General features: G+C 49.0%; 1 protein-coding gene across 7 annotated transcripts in view; it reads right to left on the reverse strand.

Annotated features, from left to right (window-relative positions):
- Positions 1-23,519, reverse strand: part of Cldn14 (claudin 14) — a 78,833-nt gene that overhangs the window by 29,991 nt on the left and 25,323 nt on the right. For 4 of the 7 annotated variants that reach the window (XR_001199897.3, XM_023562500.2, XM_063224482.1 and 1 more), the window contains exon 2: positions 4,754-4,891. The exons of 2 other annotated variants lie outside the window; for them this stretch is intronic. The gene's annotated coding sequence lies outside the window, so the exon portion shown is untranslated. Of the gene's footprint in view, positions 1-4,753; positions 4,892-8,188; positions 10,993-23,519 lie in introns of those variants that run through there. One more of the 7 variants, XM_063224481.1, reaches the window with a different exon arrangement.

Genomic DNA, 23,519 nt, shown 5'->3' on the forward strand with positions numbered 1-23,519 from the left:
TATTATTTGTGTTATTTTATTTTATTTATTTTTGTCTTTTTGAGACAGGGTCTCGCTATGCAGTTCAGGCTGGCCTTGAGCTCACTTTGTAGGGCAGGCTGGTCTCCAACTCCCAACAATGCTCTTGCCTCAGCCTCCTAAGTGCTGGGATTGCAGTGTGAGCCACCACGCCCGGCTATTATTATCTATGTTTATTATAGTTTTGTGGTGGTGGGGATCTAACCCAGGCCGCCCGCATGCTAGGCAAGCGCTGTACAATGGTCACATCTGTTATGAGAAGGAGAATTATAGGTAAACATTTCAATTAAACTATGACAGGACATCTATTATGAGACATACCATTTCAAAAAACGTTAAAAACAGGAAAAACAGGAAAGTTAATGAACGCCCTATTTTTAAACTAGTGAGTTCTCTTTGTGCTATCTGCGTCAACTGTTATACCAGCAATGTCCACTAGATGCCGCTGCGACCTGCTACTTCAGGCTCTGCAAAGAAATCTGAAAAGTATTTTTCCCAGAATATTTAAAATTAAAACAGCTGGCGCCCTTTTAACGACAACAGACTTCACAGTCTCATCATTTGAGGCGCTTTGGCTCATTATTTCTCCGTGTGAACACCTATCGGATGTACCTTGCAAGGGATAATAAGATTACTTAAAAAGTAAACCAAAAAGCTGTGAGGGATGGATAGAAAACGCTTGTTTCCCTTTCACCCTCACCCCCGGAGTTCTCACGTCACTCGCATCTCACAGCTACTCTGCCTGACCTGAGAGCAGACGCAAGGCTAACGTTTGACTTCGATGAAATAAAAAGTAATACTTGAAAGGAAGACTCAAGGGTGCTTTCCTATCTGGGGTGGCAGATTGCAGCTCTGCTTCGTGAAAGAGGAAGCTGGGGAAGACGAAGCCAAGGCCGAGGGCACAGCGTCAGAAATCGGCCCCAGCCCAGACCCAGACAAGGTTCAGAGCCTCCTGCTGCCAGCCCAGATTTTCCCTGTTGGGTGAGAATCACTCTCCTGGGAAAATGATCCAGACTTTAGAGCTCAGTGGAAGCCCAGGAAACTTCCAGAGATGTGTTCAGAGCAGGGCTCAGCTCTATCCGTCCCCTGGAGATGCAGACAGATACTGAGAGTTGGTACCTCAACACGTGCACAGAGCACGACCACGCCTGATGTGTTGGTGACATCTGATGGGAAGGCGCCGGGCGGGATGGACTGGGATGTGTTTAGCCTGGAGCACCTGCCTAGCATGTGTGGGGCCCGGCCTTTGATCCTGGGTTGGGGAAGACTGAAGGAGGAGGGGGAAGAGGGGGAGGAAAATAAGGGGAGAGGTGAGGGGGAGGGGGAGGAAAAAGGGAGAGGGGGAGGGGAAGGGGAGGCCCTTCACAGTGCTCAGCGCGCATGCGCAACCTTGGGCCCTGTAGCTCCACGCAAGAGAGGCTCCTTGATCACAGTGAAGGAAAATGCAGAACCACTCGGAATCGCCTCATCTGTCATGTGTAGCTTCAGAAGAGAGGCAGGCAGGAGCTCCAAGTGAGCCCTTCCTGGCTCGGGGCAGCAGCTCAGCCGGCTTTGATGGAAGAGAGGCTGGATTTCTACTCATGGGTACCTATGAGGGTGTTTATTTAGCTTTTCTGAAAAATGGCCGCTGTTGTGCTAACATTCTGTCAGTGTCTTTTTGGAAAGCAGTCTGGTGATAGCTATCCAAATGACAAAACAAACATAAAAAGCTGGACATGGTGGCACACAACTAATGCCAGTACTGGGGAGGCCGAGGCAGGGGGATTGCTGTGAGTTTGAGGCCAGCCTGGGCTGCATGAGCGAGTTCAAGGCCAGCCTGAACTACATATCCTGCACTACATAGCACAACCCTTTCTCAAAAAAAAAAAAAAAAAATATATATATATAGATAGCTAGATATAGATGTACATGCTGTGAATATCCTGCTTTCAGTGAAATGCATCCTGCAGTTCTACCCCAGGGGTAAGTGGAGACACACATGACCAAAGGCCAATATATACTGACTATTTCTAAGGGAAGAAAATCTAGAGAAACCCTAGAAGTCCTTCAATAAGAGATTTGTGAACTAATTTATGATGTACTGTGCAATGAAGCAGAATGTCCCATTAAGAGAGAAGATGTAGCTGGGGTCTGTGGCATGCAAATTTGAAACTCAGCTACTTGGAAAGCATACAGCAGGAGGATCTCAAGTGCAAGGCGAGCCTGGCGATTTAGCAAGACCTAGTCTTGAAAACAAAGCAAAACAAACAAAACCAAAACTAATAGATGCTTCCTTAGGTAGTAATATAAGAAAGATTCCAAGTCACACTGTGAAGCAGAAGAAAGCAAGCTGGGGCAGAGGATGGCATGATCCCATCTGTATTTTTTTTCAAAAGGAGCATAAGCATTTTGATGGAGCAGAGACTCCTTCTCTAAGCAGGGCAGTACAGCTAGGAGTCCAAGGTTGGAGAGAGGTCTGTGTGCATCGCTGCACTCGTCTGTGTGGTTTGATAAGATATGCATTGCTTTCACATGGTACAACCTCTGTGGCACAGCAGCAGAGCTGCAAGAAACGGCAACACCTTGCAGGCGGACGGAACCCAAAACAAGGGGCTGCAGACACGGCCGTGCTTCACACGCAAGAGACAAAACACAACTTTCGGTGTGCTTCTGGTTTGGGTGACAAGCCACGGCAGCCTCAGGCACTGCATGAAACGCATTGCCGTGTGTATGGGGGCTCCAGGCTTTGGGGGTCCTGAGCATCCTGAAGGAGCTGAAAAAGCCCCAAGACAAGGGCTCGTGTGTTCAGTTACGATGTACAAACGGAGCAAGAGGAAAGGAGACGTTTCCTGTTTAAATCCACCCCGCCGGTGCGATTCCACATGATACCATTGGTCTCAGAAATAGTTTTCTTAAAAGTTGTGTATAGTTACTATAAAATAGGCTATGGTGCTCTCCGCCAAAGAATGTTTTCAGAGCTGCTCCAATGATGGAAAAATAGTGTTTACTCCAGCTTGGTCTTTCTTTCCATCACTTATTCTGTGGTCTGGGGACAGTCTGCATGGACAGTGGTGGCTCAAAGGTGACTGAAGGATGGCTTTGGACTTCCTCTAAAGAGACAAAGGGGGAAAATCACACGGCCTGCCCGAAAGCCAGTTTCCATGCAGCTCGAGTTGCCGTCATGGAAATGGTGGTTGGAAGCAAGTCACAGTGAAATAGGGAAGTTCACAAGCCACAGAGGTGCACAGATGCCCTGTGCATTCACAAGGAGCATCACAAGCAGCACAGAGAGGCTGGGAGAGATGACCAACGGGACTTGAGGGGGGTGTCAAGGTAGAAGGGGTATTAAGCTCAGAAAGACCCACAGAGTAATCTGCCCTCCCTCACCTTCTGCCACATCTCATGTGACAGGTATGCTGGGAGTCTCCTGGGAGCTAGGGATGGTGGGCAGGGAGCATGCAGGCACAGAGCCACCCCTGATGGGTACCAGAGACCTCCCGGGGCTCTGGAAAGAAGCAACATCTTTTAGCCAGCTGAGTGGCGGCAACATCACTGAACTCAGTAGAAAGATGAAGAGATGATAGTATTTTCCATAATTCTCTTTAGAGGAAGTAGCTATGGGAGATAAAAGGGGCCTCCAGGGAGGAGTTAGGCCCTCGTGGACACTCTCTTGTGGGAAAATTGGGTGCTACCGACTGCGGAACTTTTGTGTTGCTGAGGGGCTAAAAATTTAGGGTCAGAAATGAACTTTTCGACATAGTATTAAGACTGAGGCTGTCTTTTTTGGGCTCTTTCCTGGGCTATTATTCATTTAAGAGCGCTAGGCCTTTCCTGGGAGTAAATATTCATCAAGTATTTAAAATCTGCTCATTTAAACAGTGTCAAGTTGTTCTGCCTCCACTTGGATTTTAGGCTTGGCTTTTGGGCCTGTAGTGCCCTGTCCCGCCTTTTGGTAGTTGAACAGTGGGAAGACCCTAACACCGCAGGTAGAGACAGCTGCCCAACTGTGTGACGGGCGTTTCTGATGTCCCCCATCTTGGGAAGAGCTCTGACAGGAAGTCACAGGCAGTCACAATGGCGCCCCCAGTTTGGAAAGCAAGTGAGGTCCTTTGTGCCATTGAAAAGATAGGTGTTTGAGTGTGGTGCTGGCCACAGGGAAGCAGGAATGGGATGAGATGGAATATTTTAGTGCCAAAGAATGGGAGCCATTGGTAAGCATTGACTAATAGAGTCCTGTCAACAAGATAAATATAATGGAGAGTCGCTATTGAGGAATACAGCACTTAACACAGCATTGTTTTCAGATTGATACCAGGGAAGTCCAAATGCGCCTTACTGATCACCTTCCAACCTACCAACCTGTGAAGAATTTGAAGGTTTAAGGTCGTCCTGTATACAGGCCTTTCCACCTTGACTGTCACGGGAGCCGCCCTGGCTTTGGTAAACAAATACAGTGTGAACGCCGAGATTCCAACTACATCTGGGACTTAGCTGGGTTCTCATCTCCTCACCCGCAAGTGTGGCAGGCACAGCTCTGGGCCAGTAAAGCACTGAGTTTCCTGGGATGCTCTCCCAACCAGCCAGACCAGAAATACCAGAAAGGTTTCTGCCCTCAGAGGGAGTGTCAATTTTTTTTTCTTTTGACCTGTACAGTTTTGAATAGAAACTGGAATAATAATTATAATGATACATGCTTACAGATTTTAACTAATTAATCCCTTGGAGTCCTTTTTCAGGGGAAAAACATTCGACCCACCTCATACATCAGCAAAGCAAGAGGCCATATGGCTTGGCTGGGCTGGGTGGTCGCTGGTGTTGGGAGAAGAGTGGAGACTACGGCTTCAACAGTCCTTGACTTCTTGGCCTGTGTCCAGATCGCTGGGCCTTGCAGCCCCTGGAAAGGTGACACGTGAGAAACTGAAGTGACCCAGACCGTAAACCACCAGGAGCAGTTGCCTCTAGTGAGGAGACGCCCTGCAGCCCTTCTTGGGCCTGTTTCTCTTTGGGGTAGGCTCAGCGTGGGGGAAACCTACGTATGCCAGGAGGGGTTTGCTCACTTTCATTACCAGTTAAAACAGAACATTCTGTCAAGAAAATTTCCCCTAAAAGAAAGCTCCAGGTTGCTGTGAAAGTTTCTTCTTTTTCTCCTTCGAATCCCAAGGACAGCAGACATATAGTTCGACATTGGGAAAACATTGTCTCTGCCCGCAACAACGCCCACCCCATCCAGTAGATGAACACACAGCTAAGGGCGTGCAGGTTAGCAGAGCACCCAGCCTGGGCTGCCCCAGGGAGCTTTCATAATTAAAACTAAAGATCTCCTCGTTGTGTGTTACCAGCCGAGAGACATAAACTCCTTTCAACCTCGTTCCTACTGCCTGATTTCCTTCTGGTTCCACGTTGCCTTTCCCAGCCTTGGCGGGTCCTCCCTGATGCTGGGGCACATCTGGGAGCCGTGTGTTTCTATCCTTTGCTCCTGCATGATGGTAATTTTTTTGGCAGGGAGGACTACAGGAAGCGCAGCAGATTGTGAAGTACAAGGAGCAGCCCCAAGACCTGAGATGCCGAACACCTTTGCTATCAGCAGCTTGGAACAGCAACATCTGCTTCAGACAGTGGTTACCGGAGGCAGCTCACCCCAGCCCTGACTTCGGTGAGTCTGTCTGGAGATGACAGCCTCATACTGAAATCATTTCTCCCCGACAACGGGACTAGAGGAGGTTCACTTGGCGTCTGTTTTACGTGGCTTCGACTGCTGTGAGAAACCTGGAGAGGGTTATTGAGTGTGTTTAGGCATATGGATAGAGCGCTCCAGCTTGACGGTCTGCAAACACCATTAGTATAGCCTTGAAAGGTTCTCCAGGAAGTGGCAGCTGTTATTGATGCTCCCGTGGGAGCTGAATGGAGATAATGTACAACTTTGCAGGTAGCTGGGTGCCCCGAGCCAAGGTCTTGCTCAGGGAGACACAGCCCCTTCTGAACCCAGAGAACATTTCCAAGCAGACAGTGCAGACCTACAACTCTCTCTCCTGTCCCTGTTTTGGTGAATGAGAGCGTCCCAAGCTGATAGCCCGGATGCTGCACCCTGCTGCAAGCTGAGAGGGCTCTGTCAGGACGGTCAGAAATCCTAAAACAACTGTTGGGTGGCTTCAAGGGACAGTTTTTCTGTCTGTAGCTGTTGGTTGACTTTCACTTTGTAGGAAAACACTGTATGCAAAGGTCTGAAGAGGGAAGGGAAAGAACGTCCTCAGCACGGCTGTGACCTAGTGAAGGGTCAGGAGCACCCTAATAGCTAGCTAAAAGGCGAGGCAGTGAAATACCCTGCTGTGGAATCGTGTCTGGGCACTACAGTGACTGAAGTGGACTTGTTTGAATGGAGAGTTAGGCAGAAAAGGGCAGTACCTTCTGATGAGGGATGTTAGACTGGACAGGTTCCTTTCTTATTTTTACTTCATATACATCGGCACTGAATAGTTATTTAAACCAGGAGACGTTTACATACTTCTGATAGAAAAGGAATAAAGTGAAAAATATGTGATACGTGTCCCAAAGGTCAGTGTGGTGGCCCCATCTGCCTGCCTTAGCCCCTTCCTCCTCCTTCACAGCACCCCAGTTTTGCTCACGAATCTGCCCATTTTCCTGCAGACTGACTCAGACATGGGAGTCTCGGGAGACACCTGGTCAAGGGTAAAATCTTGGTGGTCCCACCTGGGCAGTGATTGGCTGAGGCAGATCATGTGATGCTGTCGGCCCCAAGGGGCTCTGAAAAAGAAGGGCGACAAAGACGAAGGCCTCCTCTCCCTTCCCCTGCCATAGGGGTGCCTGAGAGACCAGCTGGCCACACTGAATGAAGCTGCTGGTAGGAAACTGGAAAAACCTGAGTCCTTGACACTGTTAAGCCTTCGGGTCAACCTAGGCTGGAAAGGCCCTGCGGGACCTCTGCCTCCACAAGAGGGCACGCGCTGCTTTTCACTTAAGCCAGTTGAGCTGGGATGGATCATCTGTTAGTGCAGCCACACACACACACACACACACACACACACACACACACACACACACACGATGGGCAGCCCTGCTGGACTTCGAGGCCTCAAACCCCTTGAGTGTACCTGAGGGAGAATTTGGGTCCTTGGTGTCCCCCGGGTGCTAGGACATTCTGCAGAATGGGGCGGGGTTCAGGAATGCTGTGGGCCTGGGAGGAGCGAGGGAGCCCCCAGAAAGGCTGAAAAGTCGCCCTGAGATAGGGGTGATAAGAAGCAGCATGTGAGAGCCCCCCAGCCTGGCTCCTGGGGTATTTGACATTAGTTCTTAGAGACAGGTGGGCTGCAAGGCCTGGGTAGGACAGAGGCCTTGCCATGCTGTGATGGGTAGTCCTGTATAGGTAGAGGAGTCCAGGTAAGGGTGCCCGGGACCCCCTGGGATTCCTGGTGGTTTCCTCTGGTGAGTGTGTGAGCTTGCCTGATTTACACCCTGAAGATCGCAGACTGCTGATGATTTCATTTTTTAAGCCAGGTGATCTCTTGTAGTATGTTCACGCTGAGGCTCTAAGGGAGCAGAGGAGAATGGAGAGCGTGTCTTACGGCTTATCTAGCTGCCCCTCTCATCCTCATGTGCTCATAGGCTGGGCTTTGGGCAGGTCCCTGGTTTATGGGCGCTTACAGCTAACTTGCAACAGGAGGTGAGAAAGGTTGGGAGAGGTGTGGCCCGGAAGGGTCTATCTCCCTCAGTCCTCCTCTGACTGTCTGTCATGTCCTTCTGTCCTGCTGTCCTGACCCGAACAGTCAGCTATGGACTGAAATCCTACAATCTGTGAGCCAAGATAACCTCTCTTTTGAGTGGTGAAGGTTGAGTATTTTGTCTTAGCGACATAGAAACAAACCTCTGTGTGTACAGAGAGAGAGAGACCAGGAGAGGACAGGGGAAGAAGGAGAAGGGAAGAAGGATGAATCCTTCTTTGGCTTCTCCTCTGGAGGGGCAGCTGGTTCCCATCAGGGCCTGGGCCCCAGCCCTTGTGCTGAGGTATCCGCTTCCTTTATTGGCCTCTAGCTTGAAACCAACCACCTCTCCTGCTTCTTGGAATGAAGTCAAGGAAGTCAAGGAAGGCTTGATCCTATAATGCGAACCCTAAGAGAGGGTCAAGCCCTGGCTCTGGCTTTCAGACTGTGATCTGCAGAGCCCTGAAGAGACTTACAGTAGTGATGTGCAAGTGCTTTGGGGGCTGCGAATGCTCAACTCTGACCTCATAAAAAAATTTCCACTTCATGCCCTTTCAAATGGCTCCTATAAAAACAAAAACAAAAACAAGCAAATTCAGACACACTTCCCAGAAAACAGCATATATCGCTGAGGATGTGGACACACTGGAGCCCTTTGTGACTGTTGGTTAGAGGTAAAATGGTGGCAGCTCTGTGGAAAACAGGATAGAGGTGTCTCAGAAATTAGCCATAGAATGACTATGTGACCCAGCAATTCCGTGCAAAGCAAAGACTCAGCCCTATCTGTACACCAGTGTTCACTCAGCACTAGGCACAGCTGCCGAAAGCTAAGAACAACCCAGGTGTTCCCTGACAGGTGGATGGTAAACACAGTGTGGTGGACCCAGCCCCCTCCGAACATGGTGAAGTTCTCATACTGCGTGGAGAAACCCTGACTTACACGAAGTGGAACAAGTGAGGAACAGAAGGACAATACTGTGTCTTATGCTGCCACTTCATGAGGCTGCTGGAATTACCTACTCTTGGGTATTCTCTTAGCAACACAAACAAACAAAGAGAGCCACGGTGCCCAGATACTTAATCCAACAGCATTCTGGGTGTTTCTGTGAGAATAGTTTTTGAATGAGACTCACATTGAAGTCTGTGGACCCCGAGTAGCTCACACACCCCATCAGCTGAAGGCCCAGTGGCACAGGCCTCAGGTGACAGATGGGCTCCCCTCAAGTTCAGTCCAGCACCAACCTGCATCGGTTCGCTGCACATGGACCCCACAGCCAGGCTCCTGCGAGGGACCCAGACAGGGACAGGAAGCGGCCACTTCCGCCCCTCAGGCATGGCAGAGCAAGCTGGGCTGCTCCGGAAGCTCCACCTTCCCTCCAGTGGCCCTAACCCTGGAAGACTGGGCGCCCTCCTTTGCAAAGCAGCTCCCCAGGAGACCTCAGGTCGGACGTGGCGCCTAGCGGCTCTTTGCTCCCATTTGCGCAGAACTGACGGTGGAGGGGGCAGCGGCTGGGGAAAACCTCATTTCCTGAAGGAAGACAGCAATCTACTGGGCTCTTGCTAAGTGTTGAGAATCAAGGATTGTATAACTTGGCCATGAGCACAAAAAAAAAAGTCTGTCAGGGGCTGGGGATTTAGCTCAGCGGCATAAGCACCTGCCCTGCAAGCAGGCGGTCGTGAGTTCGATCCCTGGTACCGATAAAAATGAAAAGACAAAAAAAAAAAAGTCTGTTTTGGAAGGACTAACCTCTTCTTAAATGATCAGATTGTCCACTGGGCTCCTGGCAGTGTCCAGGGACAGTGGCAAAGTGGCCTGATGGTCACCCAGCAGAAGCAAGCAGAATCCCATGGCGGCTACAGGGATGGAGAAGGACGGGCCACGGTGGGGAACGAGGGGAAATTATACAAAGGTGGCCACTCGTCTTCCCTGGACTTGGGATCCCGGGAGGAGAGTTAGGTGGTCCTGCCGAAGATCCACTTAGCTCAGAAATACAGTCCCAGACAGACCAGCTGGTAACTGGAGCCACGCAGACTCTACTTCCCATGGCAGGAATGCTGATTCCCACGACATTCCGAGAAAATCCTGAAATAGTCCTGCAGACGGCTTGAAATTTTTTTTTTTTTTTTTTTTGCCAGGGAAATCCTAGTCCATGTGTCGGAGGTACACCTGTACGGGCAGATGTCTTGGGAGCAAATGAGGGAGGCCTGGGGCTGGGGGTCACCGAGGAAAGGGGCAGATGGATGAAGACTGAGGTGCCCCTGTCCTTCCAGGGCCAGCCCCTCCCTCCCCTAGGCAAACGGCAGCCTTGCTGGGCTCCCAGCTGAAAACTGTGGGGCACAAGGTTCTGTACAGAAGGCTGAAAGCTCAGACAAAGCCCTTAGGCTGTTGGTGGCAACAACTTGGCTGAAAATCCCTGTCAAGGGCACTGACAAATGCCTTGACTTTAATGCCTCTCTCCCTATTTTGCTCTTTAACTTATTTATAGTTTGGGTTTCTCATACAAGAGAAACCATGTGACGAGCTCCTGTGTCTGATTTACTTCACTTAACATGATGCATCACTTAACTTCACTTTGCTTCACTTAACAAGGTGCATGTGTCTTCCTACACATGACTCCGATGGCTACTTTTTAGGGCTGAGTAGTATTCCACGGTGTGTAAATACCACAGGCCCACATCCCCAAGCCAAAATATCTTTAGGTTTCTTTTTGTGGATTAAACTAGTTCTGAAGCTGAGACAGTAGCAGCCCCTCCACCTCTGTTCCTATCATGTCCACTTTTTCTTCACGGCCATTACCACCAAGGCAGCCACACCCGCTATGCAGCCAGCCTGGTCTTTCTGTACCAAAACCCAGACCCTGCTTTATGTAAAAATGCATCATTACTCCCTGGCGAGTGCAAAGCTTGTCCTGAAATAAAACCAACACAATTTACAGGCAGCAGCTCCAGCTGCTGGTCCTGTGCTCGCTCATTAACTCCGGGATACCCAGAGCTGCGCAGCGAAGGCTGGGTGGACCCAAACAGTCCTGCCCAAACGTGGCACGTCCTCACCTCCTTGTCCCTGCCCTCTGTCCGTCTGCGTCTGTCGGGCCCTGTGATCTACGGGGCCTTGCAGACAGCAGGAAGCAGACATGCGGGGGAAGTAACCGGAGACGGGCAGGGCGGGAGAGCTGCCACTCTTCCCTGGAGGGCGACACATAAATTCCCAGCCACATTTACACTCTGAAGGAAACAGTGACGTCCCTCTTTCCCCCCATCTTTGGCCTTCTGGGCTTGAGGTGGGTTTGAGAGCAGTGCAGATTTTACCCAAGATGACTTCTTCCCGGTCCGTTTTGAACACTGCGGGGCAGTCCGTTTGTCTGTCCTGGGGATTAATCCCCAGCGCCCTGGCGTCCCCCAGCCAAGGGCCACGTGCTCTCTGTGGCTGCGGTCTCCACTGCAGGCGGAGGAATCTATGAGGAGCAGGACGAGACCCCGGTGCAGGCAGAAGCAGGGGGATTTCGTGTCATTACCGAGGATGAACCGGAAGGGCAGGCACTCAGCATGGATCGGCCCTGCCCTGCCCACCCCGGGGCTGCCCGGCGTCGCCTAGTGTCCTCAATGCTACCCCTCCTGGTCCTCCCAACTTCAGGGAGCACGTGAACGAGCATGGGTGCCCCCAAATGCCCTGCAGACTCAAAAGCTATGGTCCCATCACCCGCAGGTGTATTTTCTTCTGGTGGCCTTCCAAAACGGTGAGGGGACAGTTTCCAACAATGCTAGTGTGTTGGTTTCCATGGGTCTGCTCTGGCTATTTCAGGTTTTATTTCTATTTATTTGTCGATTTATTTATTTTTGTCTTTTTTGAGACAGGGTCTCACTATGCAGTGCAGGCTGGCCTTGAGCTCACTTTGTAGCCCAGGCTGGTTTTGAACTCACAAGGATCCTCCTGCCTCAGCCTCCAGAGTGCTGGGATTACAGGCATGAGCCACCACACCAGGCTCTATTTTAGGTTTTAGAAAGCAGGGATCCATTTGCTCTTGAAACTGCAATCTGAAGACGAAGTGTGTGTGTGTGTGTGTGTGTGTGTGTGTGCGTGTGTGTGAGAGACAGAGAGAGACAGAGAGACAGAGAGACAGAGACAGAGAGAGACAGAGAGAGAGAGAGATGACATTCTTAAGATAAACTGTTAGGCAGTCCAACTTTTGCAAACAAAAGACTGCTCGACTTTGCCATAAAAACAACCCAGGAAGTTAACTGGAGTGTGACCTCCACAGCACTGGGGCAGTAGCTTCCTCACCCTCCTGCTGCACGCCAGGGCCAGCCCCTTGCAGGATGGGGACCCAGGTGGCCCCATGCTGGAACCTGACCTCAAAGCACAGGGCTCCTTTAGATCCCTGCTCCTGGCCGTGCAGGCTGCTGGCTGTAGGCTGCTTCTGTCTGCTTCAAGTGTTAACCAGTGCTAGGGAAACGGGCCCTACTTTTCAAGCAAGATAGGACTGAGAGCCACCCCACCGGACCCCACCGAGGGCCCAGGAATGAGGGGGATGGGTGGTGTGTGGGCCACAGGATCCCCAGGCTCAGATGTCAGGAACCTGTTGGACCTGCGCCCTCCAGGGAGAATGCTGTCACCAGATACTCAAATGTGATGCCCAGAGGCAGCCACTGGTCGAGCACCTTCCTGCAGGGCCAGCAGGTGCTCCTTCAAGGAGACAGGAAACAGGAATGGTGTGACGTGGTCCCCCCAACATCCTCCGTGCCAGGCCATGGCACATGGAGGGGTGGGGCCTGGGACGGGGTGATGTGGAGTCCCGCAGGACACCTTTCTGATGTCACTCTGGCCTTGTGCCGTGGACTCTGCCTCCATGGTGAGGTGCTTGCTTGATCTTGATTTGCTCTTTCTGGGCCCTTTGAGAGCCTGCTCCATCACCTGCTGCCCAGGGGAGCTGCTCCGAGGCCCTGTGGACAGTTGCAGGCAGGGGCTCCCTGCAAGTTTCTAGCCAGGGGTCTCTTACAGGGAATAAAGACCAAGGCCCATCTGAGCAGGCTTGGCCAAGCCACTCAACCACTGATCCACACACTCCCCATGAGAGGCCCAGCCACGCAGCCTCAAGAGAAGTACAGGGCACAGGACCAGATGCTGAGGCCTTGAGGTCCATCAGGCAGCCGAAGCAGAAGTGCACATAAATTGTGGTGCCAGTGGCTGGTCTGTGCTAGGGGACTCTGGAGCAGGAGAGGCCAGCGGACTCTGCAGGAGAGTTTGAGGCTGAAGAGGATGGGAGCTGTGAAAAGAAGAGAGAAGGTTCTGGAGCTAGGAGGGGGAGGACTGGGGGTCAGAGGATGAGGAGCACCCGGCTAAGGCAGGTGATACCAGTGGTGACCCCGGGAGCTAGGTACAAGATTGGAGAGAAGGCGGCCACACAGGGACACTTTTCGAAACTTGGCAGAGGCTTTGGTGACTTCTGGGGCTGGCAAATGGCAGGCCAGGCAGGTGGGGTGGGTCTGGCAGGCTCGTGTGGGGTGCACATGTGGGTGCCAGGAGCGGCTGCCCCCTGTGCATGGGGGAGGCGTGTATGAGGGGACGGCCTCCGCGTGGTCTGACGAAGCCAGCTGCCCAGCTATCCTCTAGTGGTCAAGGTGGCTCGGGGAATGCACAGAGGAGCCACCAGGGAACTCCTGCTGCCTCTGGGCGATGGTGTCTTTAAGCACAAGCTGGGGCCCCCTCCCTGCCTAACACATGTTCCACTGTGAGTCCCTAAAGCACAGCTCCAGAGCCTCAAGGAGGTGATTCCGCAAGACAAAAGCGTATGCCTTCCTTGGCTCATTCACCATCCCCTTCTGCCATGGCTGGAAAGCAACCAGAGACCACACCCCAGGGGAGGGGGCATGGCTGTGTTCTAATAAAACTTTATTTAAAGAGCAAGTTGTGGGACAAATTTAGCCCAGAGTCATAAATCTGGTGTTTGAAAAGGAAACGGGCTCCCTCCCTCCCTCCAAAAGGTGGAACCACTGGATCCACACTACACAGCTATCAGGACTAGACCAGGCCCCGGAGTCAGCCTCTCCATCGTGAATTTTCTTCTTTCTGCTCCCACAGCTCCATGCTTCTGGCACGGCTCCCAGAACAGACTGTGGAACTTACTGACTCCCAGACCTGCACATCCAGCTGGGTGCCCGGATTAAAAACCGACGAGGGGCTTCCTTGCTATCACTTTAAAAGGCGTGTTCATTTAAATAAACTTTAAGGTACTAGTACTGCTGGCCCAGGTGATAACACCTGAGGCAGATTCCTCTCCGGTTTCATCCTGATTAATCTTCCCTCTGGGCCTTCCTTTCATCTGCCAAGTGACACAGTCCATGTTGTTACTGATGTCCACCACCACGCCAGGGCTGTGACACATCTCATCTGCACGGACCTGCACGGTGGGTCCAGGATGCTGACCTCCCAAGGCTGGGACAAGTCTAGGTGAGACTTCAGAAGCAGAGTTTTGATCATGCGCGGTCGTAAGAGCCTCCTCCATTGTCCCTTTCACCTGTGGGTACCAAAGCCCTCTGATGTAAGCACACAAATGCATTCGAAGAAAAAATGTGGGGTCCTTAATACGCAGGTGACACCTCAGGTCCCAACACTGTGGAGCTTGTCTGTCTTGAACGTGATAATTCCATCTATGCCGACCACCCCGTCAGCGTGTCAGATTGAAAACATTACACGGGAGTAATGAAAAATTGCCAACATCTCACCACCGGCTCGTGATTAATGGGCAGCTCCTCGGAGATGGATTGGATTGTTTGATTTTGTTACCAGGAGTGACGGATGGCTGTTTTAAAAAATACTTAGCTGTAGAGTTGCTCTCCATGAGATAATTTTCATACGCCTTGTGTAGCCGCGTCCAGAATAATTGCACTTTATTGCCTTCCTCCCATGCATGAACCGAGGTTCCCTGGAGAAGCACAGCGGTGTTGGACGTTGCTGCTTTAATATTTCTGCGCACATCAGCTGCCGAGTTCAGGGACAGCCCCCAACCAGATGGCCAGCCCGCTGCGCGGTGACATCCCTATTTCCTGTCGATTACTCACCGACGGAAAATAATGTGACACGAATTTCCCATTTCGAGTAATACGTGGCTCCGTCCTTGTGATATCTGCACTGAAGATAAATGACTTATCGTGCAATGATTTCTTCCCTGTCCAGGGGGAGAACAGGAGGACAGCGGGTCACCGGCGTCCAGCAGGAAAAGGGGATCGCTGGCTGCTGGTAAGGCGTGCGCTGGGGCGTTTACATTTAATTTTCTAATTGGTTTTTGTTTTTTCTCTTAGAGCTTGCTCGTCTGTTGCTCAGAAACAAAAACAAAAAGAAAACCTGATTTTGGCTGCTGAAAGCCTGTCTAAGCTCTGGTTTTAGGAAGAGCCTTGCCAAATACCCTGATTTTTGGTTGTGTCACCTGGATATCACTTTGCAGCTCCAGCTCGGAGGCAGAATTGAGGGAGCAAATACTGGTTTCTAAAAACATGCAAAAATTTTATCTTCCAGATGGATTCAAACATAATCCTTTTCCAAAGTTGTTTTAGAAATTTTATTTTATTTATTTAAAGAATTTTTATTTCTCGAAATTGTACTTATGGTTCTCCAGCCTTTGACTCAATGTTGTCCAGACTTTAAGACCATCTGGTTTTCTACATCTTGGTTTGGTCTCAGGCTTGGAGCTCAATGTGTTCTCTTAGTCCCCTCTCTTTAATTATCGCTAATGGCCAGTGAGTGATAACATTATTAAGAGTGTGAGCACTTATCACTACCATGCAACTCTCAATGCGCTGTGTGCCCCAGGCAGTGTGCTAAGAGTGGTCCAGGCTTGAAGTCATTTAATTGTCATCACTGCCTGTGGCTCCTGCTATCTCTATCATCAGTTTCCAGAAAAGGAAAGTGAGACAGTCCAGGGTCCAAGTCCTGAAGGCCAAGCATGATTTGAAGTCACAAATCTAACTTTTAACCTCTGTGCATTAGGGAAACCAATAGCTGGGAAACCCTTCTTTCTGGAAAGTTCTGACCTTCCTCCTCTCAAAAAGCAGACAACACATTACTTCTCAGTTTCTGCTCCTCCTGAGGGGCCACAAGGTCTCTGCTTACCTGGTTCTGGCAGGAAGGCAGAGCTAAGGAGCTGGGTTGGGGTCTCTTCTCTAGGAGCTGATGTTGAGCCTCCTATTCTCACAGAGGTCATCTGTCCCTGTCCTGCAGACAAATGATTACCTTAGACCCCACGTTGGAAGCTAGCAAATTGCTTTGATTTAGTAAGAAGGCAGAAGACTCAAAAAACTGAAAAGTTTAAGAAATGATAGAAGGTTCTGGACATGTGCATCTCATTCTTCCTTTCCCTCAACCCTGCTAATGTCAGAGTCATATTGCAGGTAGAAAATTCTACAAACTGTGGCAAGTTCTGGACATGTAAACTTTCCTCCTCTTGTTCATCCTTAGCACAGTCATCTTGGAAATAAAATATTCTACAAACTGTGGAAAGTTCTAGAAATGATAGAAGGTTCTGGACATGTGGATCTCGTTCCTCCTCTCCCTCAACCCTGCTATAGTCATATTGGAGGTAGAAGATTCTACCAACTGTGGAAAGTTCTGAATGTGTAAACCTTTTTCTTCTCCTTCATCCCTAGCACAGAGTCATATTTGGAATAAAATATTCTACAAACAACTGTGGAAACTTGTAGAAATAATAGAAGGTTCTTGACATGGCTTTCTCCTTCTTCCTCCTGTCCCTCATCTCTACCACAGGTGGAATCTGCAGAGCGAGCTGCTCCTTTGCTTGGGCCTCTGTCCACCAAAGCAAGGAGGACAGAATGTGAGCCAGGCCGTGGCTGACAGCGCCCAGAGACCAAACTCAATTAAAGGTCACCAGCCCACGGGTTTATCCATTAGTAACTCAAGCCTCTTACAAACGCATTTGTATTCATCCAGATGGCTGTTTTGGCTATAAAGAAATGCTTCCTCCAAACCAGAATTAAAAACAATTTGAGCAGAAGGCTGAAGGCAAGCCTATAATCATGTTTCAAAGGATCTATCTTTTTATACTGAGGGACTTCTTAAATCTAAAACCCCTCTCTCTACTCCTAGCTCAGAGAGAGTACATGGCTTGCTTGGTTTCCTTTCTCTCTTAGCAGACTCCCCTGCAAGAGAAAAAGCCAAACCCTTATCCTATAAGCTCCTAATCACCATCTTTCTCAGTACCTCATGACAGGCTCAAAAATTGAATTACTACGAAGCATTTTCTGTCATATTTTCCCTTAATCCTTATTTGTTAATCTTGAACTAGGAGACATGGACATTTTCTCATCATCCTATTTCTGATTGATATTTGTTAGTGTAACAAAAATCACCATTACTTGATAGTAGATCTAACCGTAGTAAAAGAAAGTGTCTCAGCCAGGTGTGGTGATGCACATTGTAATCCTAGCCTCTGGGAGGCTGAGTCAGGAAGATGAGAAGTTTTGAGTCTTGCCAGGGCAATTTAGTGAGACTGTCTCAAAATAAAAAATACACAAAAAAGGGGCTGAGATAGAGCTCAGGGTGAAGGCCCTGGGTCTAATCACCAATGCAGCAAAGAAAGAAGGAAGAGAGAAAGGAAGAAAAAAAAGGAAAAGAAAAATAAACACTTTTAGGCAGACCAGGATATTACTGTGTAGTGTGCCTGTTATGCTGGTGTCAAAGTTAGCATTTTGGCTTATAATACCTGTTCCCTTCTCATGGACCCCGGTAACAGATCCCTAGGCAGGCCACTTTGTGGGTGGTTAAGACGATGAAGAAGGCCAGCATTTCCACGATTCATTTATGCTTCACCTCGTGTCTCAGTTAAAGATTAAGTCTTCGCATCAGATTTTTAGCTCCAAAGCAGGTTCGGGAGGGGGTTGGAATATTTTCTTTGTATTTCAAAAAACAAGTCCTTGTAGACAGAGTTTGGTTTATTTTTAACAGGAGCAGGAGGACTGTGGGAAACCGGCCTCCAGATTGCTTCCCATTTGGGCACAGGCGGTGATCCCTGAGGAAGGTGGCAGGGGGCTGGGGGTGACCCTGGGGGCGTGGCCCATTCTGATGGTGGGGGGAACGAATTGGTAGAGAGGGGGTGACAGCAACCTCCAACCAGTTCAGGTATAAAGAAAGAAAGAAAAAGTTTAACCAACATAGAAGGATCTCAGAGACAAATCATTGAGGGAAGACGCATTAAAAGCAAGTTTATGGAGCAAAATGTGTTCAGTGGACAGCGCTGAAAAGAAATCTATACACAGCAGGCCGGCGCTGGACTACTGAGCTACATACATCCTCAGCCCGTAAGTGGTTTTACAAGAGCTTTGCACCCCAAATAATAATCACCTCTAGGGTTAAACAGGAGAGAATTAGACTGGGTGACAAAATAAATCTTAGTCTTTCAGTGATGTTTATTTTTAGTTTTATTTATTTATTTAATAAATATTTCTTTTGGGGAGGGTTGGGAATTGAATCCAGGATCTCTCACATGTAAAGCATGTGTTCCACCACTGAGTTACACTCCTGGCCTCTATAATGTCTATTTGTTAAATTAGGGATCATATATTTTGAATTACCGATATGATTAAAATATATATTTAAAATAGAATTTACTTTTCATTACAGTGCATGATGCTTAGGGATATTATGTTATGTCTGCGCATGTCTAGGTTTGGTATTTCAAAGGCAAATGAATACTGGAGAAATGGAATTATTAATCCATAAAACTAGAGTTCATCCAGTCAAATTCCCTTATTTTCCAAATGACAGAATGGGGGTTTCTGGTGTTCCTTTCGCTGCTCGACACAGAAAGAGGTATATAGAGTAATTCATGGAAAAGTCATTGTGGACCTCTAATATTCTGGACAACTATAAAAAACTATGTTAAAATACTTCCCAACCCACATGCAGCCAGGCACAATGGTACACATCTGTTATTCTTAGCTACTTGGGAGGCTGAGGCAGGAGTGTCACTGGCCTGTGGCCCTGTCTCAAAAACCACAAAACAAACAAAATCCAAACAATCGACTGAAAAGGAGATTTTTCTCTAAAGAGGTTCTGCTCTGCTCTAAGCGAGGTGGGAGTGTGACAAACTTGAAAGAGGACTGGATTGGGAATCCGAAGATTTATACCCCTCCCGCAAGCCACTGTGTGACCCCGGCATAAGTCAATCTGCAGGCTCCATAGATTGCTCAAGCCTTCGGGAAGTATTGTGACCGGTTACAACGGGGGAGACCTTTTTCCGCGAGGCCTGAATGCTGGCCTCCCAAGACACATGTAAGCCTGTTTCAGAAGTGAAGCTCTCATTAGAAACCTCGTTTGGTGGTTTGAACAATGAAAGGAAAAGGTTTCTTTGGAGACTATCATCATAAAGGAATATCAGTATTTGGGCTAAAGAAAATACTGTCAGGTTCTGAAATGTTTGTCTGGAGATAAAAAGTTTTCCCGTTTTAAATATTCACAGCTGACCCCTGCGGGTTCTGCTGCCAGCCACTCAACTGCAACTTCCCTGCTGGTGACGGATTAGGGAGGGCTGGCTGCCTCCGGGACCCTGATGCCTCTGCTCCGTCGAGGTTTATTTTGCCAGTATCCACATCCAGAGACCCACGCATCTCACATCTGCAAGGCTGCTTCTGAGATGCCGGGCTATAAACGAAGTAAACTCAGCGTGGTCTGGAATTCAGAGCGCAGCACTCAACTCTGCAGAAAACACCTTCTGAGGGCCGGCAGGGGGCTCCACGCAGGCTGAAACATGAGAGGACGGGTGGGGGCTGCGGTGGGCAGGGCTCCATGACAACCGAAGCCACGCCATACCTGAGGCCATGCTTGAAGATGCCACAGCTTACAGCCGTGGACTCAGCCTCCACATTGTACCAAGAGTTAAAGCATGGACGGGAACAGAGCCACCACAGTTATGCTTGCCCACCTGACTCCAGCAGGAATGATCATCACCTAGAAATCAGCCAATGACAAATGCGGAGGGGCTGCGGGAGGCACAGTGGGGAGGTCCTTCTACACTGCTGGTGGGGGTATAAACTGGTGCAACCACTGTGGAAATCGGTGTGGAGCGTCCTCAAGACTAAAACTAGACATTTCATTCTACTCAGCTATTCCTCTTCCACGTATCTTCCTCAAAGAGTTAAAGATATCGTATTACAGAGGTCTATGCATGCCCATGTTTATAGCAGCGCAACTCATAATAGCTAAATTTTGGAAGCAGCTGTGTTCACCAACGGAGGAATGGATAAAGGAAGTATGGTATGTATACACTGTGGAGTACTACTCTGTCATGAATAAAGATAAACTTAAGTCATTTGTAGGAAAATAGAGGCACCTTGAGACCATAATGTTAAGTGAAATAAATCAGATGCACAAGTTTAAATATCGTATGGCTTCTTTTATATAAGAAATCCAAAGTATGAATAAAGAGCCAAATAAAAGATAGATAATAGGAAGTAGGGAGATAAGTCTTTCTTAAAAGGATCAAGAGGGTAGAAAGAGGGAGGTGGAGACGGGATAGGGGATGAAAGAAGGAACTGAGATGTTTTATGTATGTGCACCAAGTCACCACAAAAATATATAAACATTACATACTACACATACGGACTAATAAAATAAAGGAAGATGGTTGTCTAGGTGGGTAGCTCAGTGGCAGAGTGCCTGCCTAGCATGTGGGTTTGAGCCCTAGCACTGCAAAACAAGAAAAAGTAACAGGGGCTGGGGATTTAGCTCAGTGGCTTAAGCGCCAGCCTTGTAAGCAGGCAGTTGTGAGTTCGATCCCTGGTACCGATAAAAAGAAAAAAGACAAAAAAAAAAAAAAAAAGAAAGAAAGAAATAAAAAGTAACAAGGAAATTGACGGGTTCTGCCTGTCTGAAATGTCACAGCGCCTGCCCGACACGGCCCCCAACCCTAGAGAGACAGCGCGACCTTCCAATACTGACTTCCGCGTTTTTCTTCTGAGTCCCAATTGAATCTCCCGCTTTTTGCGCATGTGCCAATATTCCTCCAATCAGCTGTCAGTACGTCACTCGGCTGGCCCCTTCAAGCTCCACCCCTGCCAAACCCAGTAAGAGCCTGCTGCTTCATCTGCTTTGCAGGGGTTTTGGACGCATGTGCAGCCCTCTGGTTCCTGTAATAAAGTCCGTTTTCTTTTTTTCTGCCTTTGCTTCTCTACAGCACCAAGAAAAACCTATCAGGGGTTTTGAGGAGTTGTGTTCTGCTGTGCGGGCAGGTATTGATGAAACCAGAAGAGAGAAAACGAATGGAAATGACACCTGGGTCACAAATCAGAAGGACTTCACTGCAGCCAAAGCCAGAAGTGAGCACAGAAAAACAGCAGGATTAGTTTGCTAGAGTGAGCTGTTCACTTTTTTACAAAAAAAAAAAAAAAAAAATTGATTAATTGGAATTAATTATTCTAAAGTTTTTGAAGACACTTGGGGGTCACATCCAGGTCAACGCATGCTCGCAGACGTCACCAGCAGGAAGGGAGCAAGACTGTCCATCACAGTGACTTTGTCCCACTCCTCAACACAGCATGGCCTGCCTGGTCCCTCTATTCCCGCCCGCGGGCGAGCTGTGTTTCAGTCGCCAGCCATAGCCAGCCTCAGTGTCCCCTCTGCCCCATGCCGCCTGCGTCCCAGCCCCTGTGGCCCAGTGTTACAACAACAAGCCTCTCAGACTCAGTGGGCAACAGAGAAAGGCCGCAGCCTTCCTCCCTCGCTAGGGTGGCGGAATTGAATCGTCCTCAGCGTGGGGCTGCTACAAGCCTGAGCGCACTGGGCAGTAGGGACACAGAAGGGGCTCTTCCTCGGGAGGAAGGTCAGGAAGAGACACAGATTCTGTCTGAATGAGACAATGGTTAGTCGCATGGCCTCTCTGTTTTAAAAAATGGCTTTGTGAAGACCAATGGTACAAACACAAGCGGGTGTAAATGCATCAGTATGATCGCAAGTTTTCTTCTGGAAAGCAGACAAATCCACGCACTGAGAGGATAAGGGAGTTCACAGACAGTGTCTCTCCACAGGCGACTTCATGATTTTCAGGATGGGTGGGATTATGAGGATTTATTGTTTCTATTGCCACTGGAAAAGGACCTGAGTGCTGTCCTTCTGACAAGTGCATTCTATAGGACTGAGGGACTAGAAACCCTGCAGTTTTCAGCAATGGCACCCTGCAACCCCCTACCCCCATGCTGAAAGCAGCAAGACCTATATTAAAGGTGTCCTGTTCCATGTGATAAGGGGACTGATGTATAGCAGAATGTCCTTGGGAGACACCTAAGGAAACACTTATTGTGAAGCTGCGTAATGGTTTACAATTTACTATCAAGTGGTTAAGAAAACAAATCCAAAACTGATATGCATATATTCAAATTCAAGTGCAGAGTGGGAGAGAGACTGAGAAAGCAAGAGAGAGAGAGAGAGAGAGAGAGAGAGAGAGAGAGAGAGAGAGAAAACAAACATGGCAAATTGTGAACACTTGTTAAGTTCGATTGGACCTAGCATAGTTACACATAGTCATGAGTACTCATGGTTCTATTTTTGCTATATGATTGAAAATTGTCACAGTAGCTTGGATGAAGGTCCATGAATGCCTAACACTTCCAAATGAGCCAAAGATACATTAAATCATTTTTCAGAAGCCGAGGTGTACCTCAAATGATGTAAACGCCAGGGTTAGTGTTAATAGGTTTCAAGAAGCGATCCTTAGCAAGAAAAAGAGGAATCCCACCCTTAACCCCACCAGCAGCATTCCCATTGTCATATCCTGCAGGATGGCAGGAAGGAAGGGCTCCCGAGGGTGGTGCTGCTCAGGGCCACCACTCATGGATGCTGGGGTGAGGCTGCCTAAACGGGGATCACCTTTAAACCCTGCTTATGCCTGCAGCTGGAGTGGCAGGGCCCAGGCATTTGTGGGGGACCCTTTGTCACTGTGAGACTGCCCACACAGGATGGACAGGACGATCCTGATCCCAGTCACCCAGCTACCAGCCGGGTACAAATATCCCCCTTCTGTCCTGGCTACAATCTTTCAGACCTGCTTGGGGACAAGGGTGCAGAGGTGGCCATCCTGGGCTGACCTAATTGTTGGCTAGAGTCCCTGTCACTACCCATGTCCAGGTAAGAGATGTGGAGCATATACTGTGAATTAGTGACTTATTTAACATCTATTCAGCACTGTGATAGTCAGCTTCCCACTGCTGTGACCAAGTCCCTGAGAAAAATCCATGTATAGGAGGAAAGGTTTACTTTGGCCTAGTTTCAGAGCTTCCAGGTCATGTCACTTGGCTTCATTTCTCTGAGCCTGTAACAGCACAGGACATCATGGCAGAAGCATGGCTGCTCCACTCATGATGGTCAGGAAGCAACAGAAGGAAGAGGACAAGATCCAAAATCCCCTGAGGCCTGGCTCCCCAGTGACCACACTTCTTCCCCGGAGGGCTGGCCTGCTAAAGGTTCTACCACCTTCTGGTGGTGCCAGGTTGGGGACCACACCTTCCACATATGGACCTTGGGGCCATCCATGATCCAAACTATGACAAACACCTACTATGTGCCAGGCATTGGGACAGACACAAGGATACATGCATGAATAAATTAGGCAAGATTCTAGCGCTTATTATGGTCTCCAAGGTCACTGAGAGAGGGAGCCAATGAGCAAGCAGGCAAATGAATATGTGTGCGTGTACTATGTGTGGCAGGAGTGTGCGGTGTGCAAGGTGTGTGTTGTGTGTGTGGCACGTCTGTGACATGTGTATGTTTGGCACCTATGTGTGATTGTGTGTGGTGTGTGTGTGTGCACA

This window comes from Cavia porcellus, unplaced genomic scaffold (assembly GCF_034190915.1).
Source record: "Cavia porcellus strain 051 isolate PalLab524CR breed Dunkin Hartley unplaced genomic scaffold, mCavPor4.1 scaffold_15, whole genome shotgun sequence".
Classification (NCBI taxonomy): domain Eukaryota; kingdom Metazoa; phylum Chordata; class Mammalia; order Rodentia; family Caviidae; genus Cavia; species Cavia porcellus.